At 41.2% G+C, this 4,684-nt stretch overlaps 1 protein-coding gene and 1 pseudogene across 1 annotated transcript in view; one reads left to right on the top strand and one right to left on the bottom strand.

Moving 5' to 3' along the window:
* The window catches only part of Gpr176 (G protein-coupled receptor 176), a 230,282-nt gene that overhangs the window by 38,816 nt on the left and 186,782 nt on the right, over positions 1-4,684 (bottom strand). The window lies entirely within an intron of this gene.
* Positions 1,197-4,684, top strand: part of LOC105741574 — an 86,543-nt pseudogene continuing 83,055 nt past the window's right edge.

The following is a 4,684-nucleotide window of genomic DNA, read 5'->3' as shown; positions in this document are numbered from 1 at the left end:
CTTTTTATGAGTTCTTGCCATTAACAACTACAATAAATATCATTATATAAATATGCTTGTCTTATGCTGTTTTGATTTCTGTGGTATTGATTTTTCAATCCCACCAACAATGTCTATACAGCCCTTTCTCCAAAACTCCTGTCTGTAGGTGGTGCTATCAGTTCTACCTTTTGTCATTTAGGATGAAATTATTGCACATCATGATCCACAGCACATAGTCCCTGTGCCATTGCTTCATGGACAGGGCATCATTCACAGGGCATATATTTTTCCAAATGAATTACATGACATTTCTGGAAAATAATCCAGCCCCACCATCAGGTCAGTAACAGACCTAAGTGGGTCACACTATGACCTCGTGCTCTTATCTTTCAAGTCCTATTTTCACAGCATGCAACCATGGTGGTGTAGAGAATGAATGATTTCTCGGAGAAGAGAATGAGTTTAATCACTGAGAGCCCAGAAAAGCCATTTGTGCTGAAAGCAGCCAGAGTTAGGCAGACTCTCAGGAATAGTAAGCTTTGAACTCTCAGGCTTTTATTTAGAACATTAGTGTAAGAGAAGAAAAGCAGTTTGGGCAAAAAGTAGTCTAGAGGCTAGGCAGTTTTCACTAGGCAATTTTTGTGGGGAAAGAGGAAGGACAATGGCAGGACACAATATGCTTAAATAACCTAAGCTTCCTGTTGTTTAACCATTTACTTTCCACAGCACCTGTGTACTTTTGCCCTGCATTGTACCATTCACTCCTTGGCCAAGTCCCCATCATATCCCCTGACTCTATGACAGAAATGAGAGAAATGTTAGGCTGCATGGCTCTGTAATGCCAACTTCACAGCACCCTAGATGCAGAGGAGCACAGAGTGACAAGAGTGAAAAAGAAGGGATCTTGATGCCTGGGAGGAAAGCCACACCCTGCAACAATCAAGTCTCAATACTGTGGTCAACTCTGATCCAAAGACCTGCAATCTGGGCAGTTGAAGCAGGGCAGCAGATGACACAAAAGAGGTTACGGGTTAAACCTGGAATGGAAAGTCACTTCTAGATGAACTCACTATTTAACCAAGGACCTGGATAAGGAGTATAGAGGAAAAGAGCTGAGAGGTTTCCAGTTGGAGCACAGACAGGGCTCTGGGGCTACTTAAAAGCTAGACAGGTTTTAAGGTTCACACAGGGAAATGCACTTTGTTTTAGCAATGATGGTGGGAGAAAGGTTGCAAAGTTGCCCGACTCTTGGGCATTCTTGTCTCTGCATGCGCTACTCTCCAAACCTAACATACAAGCAAACAGTACTGATGGGACACTGGAACTTCAGCTCCCTGCCTTTGCCTGTGGCCGGTGCTCTTGAGAATGCTCAGGTTTCCTTGCTGTCCCTGGGGAGTGGGGTCAGCATTGAGCTGGCCCTCTGTCAGCAGGAAGGGCAGTCAGCGAGGACCATGAAGAGGTAAAAGACTCAACTTCTGCTGACAGAGTAGCTTTCTCAGCAGGGTGTCAAGGTGCCAGACACCATTTCTGGCAATTCAACCCAGGGCACAGGATAAGCAATCAGAAAAGTGTGATTTTTTTTTCTCTACTCCAGTAAAATAAAAAAGCCTGCCCTTGTTATCAAGTACCGGGAAAATCAATAAGGAGTTTAAGGTGACACTGGCCTGCCCTGCTGGCAAAGTGAAGGAAACAAGCCACTACTTCCCCAGTTGGAACCTAAGAAGGGAACCTCTACAAGCACACAGCAAAACTTCCCTAAACCTGTTTGTCCAGGTCACGGTAACTGAAAAATAAGCAGATTCAGCATGCTAATGCTGCAAAGAATACTACAGCCAGTAGTTCATGAGCACTAACCACCTGTCTGAATCTGTATGTGTCATGTAATCTTTTAAGTACCTCATGAGACAGGTACTATTCACCTCCATTTTACTGATGAAACAATTGAGGCACTGAGAGGTTAAGAGATTTGCCCAAGGTTATAGAAATAAAAAGCAGTAGAGGTAGAATTCAGACCCAGGCAATGGCACTCCCGAGCTGGGACTTAGCCATGGCACCACATCACCTCCTTGTGATGGGACAACAACACTAGCCAAGGCAGCCCCTGTGCAGAAACCAGATATGTGTGTTGCTAGAAACCACTTAGACTCAGATGGAATGAGTCTACACAACAGCTAGACATGAATAAGGAAGTCATAAGAGCAAAAAGGATGCCCCATTCCTTCAAAAAGATGTACATACCAGATGCTAGGAGCTCACAATGGCCTGGAATCAAACCTAGGAAAATTGTAAGGTGAATTTCCAGGTTTCTACAGAGAAAAGTACACCATCATGGGAATGAAGGGTGACCTTGGAGTACACCCAGAGAGGACCTGCAAGACAAGATGCTTCACAGACTCTGGTGGATGCACCGTGAGATCATAGTGAGAAGTACAATAAATGAGACCACAAGCTTCAATATCACATGGCTTCTCTTATACAACAAACCCAAAGTATGAATAAAGAGCAAACTACAAAGAGATAGCAAGAAACAGGGAGATGGATCTTTTGAAAATGGGAAGAGGGCCAAAAGATGGAGGAAGGATGGAGGGAGAAGAGAGAAAGGAGATGTCAAAAGAATTAAGATGTGTTATGTATATGTACCAACTCCTCAACAGGATTATAATCATTATATACTACAAATATGTATTAAGAAAAATAAAAATAAGTGGATACTTTAGATACATACGATCTAATTTACTTTGACTATGTTCTCCATTATAAAATATGTGTTTAGTGCTTTCACTATTAGTATCATCCCCATACCCCCTGAAAACCTGGCTGACCAGGTTTTACAGCTCTAATATGAAGACTTCAACTATTTCTCTACAAGACAAAGTTGACTCCTCCTTCAGCCCGTCTTTTCTAAGCATGTAATACACAGAAGGAAGGATGAAGCTTGTTCCAGCAGGACAGCCTGGCCTGAGTCTATAGCATAGGAGATGCCTGACGAGTTCTTTCTCTAAGTTGTTATGCGAGGACAGGTAATAAATATTAAGTGGATAGTGAGTTTTCTGTCTAGAACAATATGATTCTTTCTTCTTTCTTTCTTTCTTTCTTTCTTTCTTTCTTTCTTTCTTTCTTTCTTTCTTTCTGTTTAGGGTTTTATTTTTGTTTTGGGAAGTACTGAGAATTGAACCCGGGGAATGCTGAGCACATTCTCATCTATTTTTATTTCGACAGTCACACCAACCGGCCAAGCTGTCCTCAAACTTGAGGTCCTCATATGTCAGCTCCCTGAGTGGCTAAGCATGGGCCACCATACCCAGATTTTACCTTTTACTCTTAATAAGTACTATATATATATATATATATATATATATATATATATATATATATATACATATATAGTACTTATATATATATGTATATATATACATATATATATATATATATACATTTTTTTTCAAGTAGATACATAAATCTTGTTATTGCTACTGGTATGGGTAACAGAGAAATCAAATCCCTGGTATATTTTTCATCATAAATCACCAGGTACAAAGAAAATGATAAGTTGTTGCTGGAGATGTACTATTGTTTAGTCATTTTTTCTGATTTTTAATTAAAAGTTATAAACTATCACCATTTGATATTAAACAACCAGTGAATTGTGTATGACAGGAAAGAAACAAGTTAAAGTGCTCAACAAACATTTGTTTATTAGAATGTCTGGGTCCACTAAATATCAAGGCTTACCAAAATAAACAAAATAAATCCTTGGGGAGGTGACAGATGAGCAGCGCATGCAAACAGGTACGTGTCACCAAACATCTGCGGAGGAATATGAACACACCTGCGGAACAGAGAAGAGAGGGGCCCAGCTACCTCAGAGCAGACACTTGGGATCCAGAAGAGGATGCGCTTGGGTTTGAGCAGTCTTCCTGCAGGCTCAGGCAGACCTGGGAGGAGCAAGCTGGGGAGAGAGAGCACCTGGCAGGCAGGCAGGTACAGATGGGCCTAGTGACAGCAAGGAGGTTAGCCAGGCCAGAAGCCAGGATGACTTTGAGGAAACAAAGTTAGAGATGAGATGCCAATTAAAAAGTGACACTGCTCTGTGTGCTACATGTCAATAACTGCAAAATAGAAAAAGCTGCAAAATAGAAAAAGCTGCAAAGTAGAAAAATAAAAAATGTACATAAGAAATGTTAGAACGTACAATGACTTGTAAAACTAAGGCAATGGTAACAGTCAGAATACCTCCTCCAGGAGAATACAATCACAGATGTAATAAAAGCAGGACTCTGCTTGCCACAGATCGCATCAGTACACATAACAGCCTCTATTGCATCCCGAGAGTACAGACTAACTTTCAAGCACCTCAAAGTCAGAGAGGGCAGTCCAAGAAATTTTTAAACTGACGAAACTAATCTAGAGTCATTTAAGGTTGAAATAGTTCTTCTCAGATTACAGTTAGAATACAGGACCATGAGAGGGACCAAGGAAGCCTGTGTTAGGCTTCCTGTTGTTAGGTGCAAGGCTTAAACTTGAAATGGTAAGCTGTCCGGGTTTCTACTCCTGCTAAACCACAGGAGATGAAATCTTTGACCTTCCACTCCGTGTTTCCAACAATGGCTTCCTCTTCCACTCCAGTTTCTTTAGAAGACATATCTATCTGTAACCCTCTTGTCTTCTCACACTATGTCCCCAGGTAATCGTTTTTTTTTTC

Source organism: Octodon degus, unplaced genomic scaffold, assembly GCF_000260255.1.
Source record: "Octodon degus isolate 3935 unplaced genomic scaffold, OctDeg1.0 scaffold00002, whole genome shotgun sequence".
Lineage (NCBI taxonomy): Eukaryota > Metazoa > Chordata > Mammalia > Rodentia > Octodontidae > Octodon > Octodon degus.
Note: the sequence above shows the minus strand (reverse complement) of the source record. Positions and strands in the feature narration are given on the sequence as shown.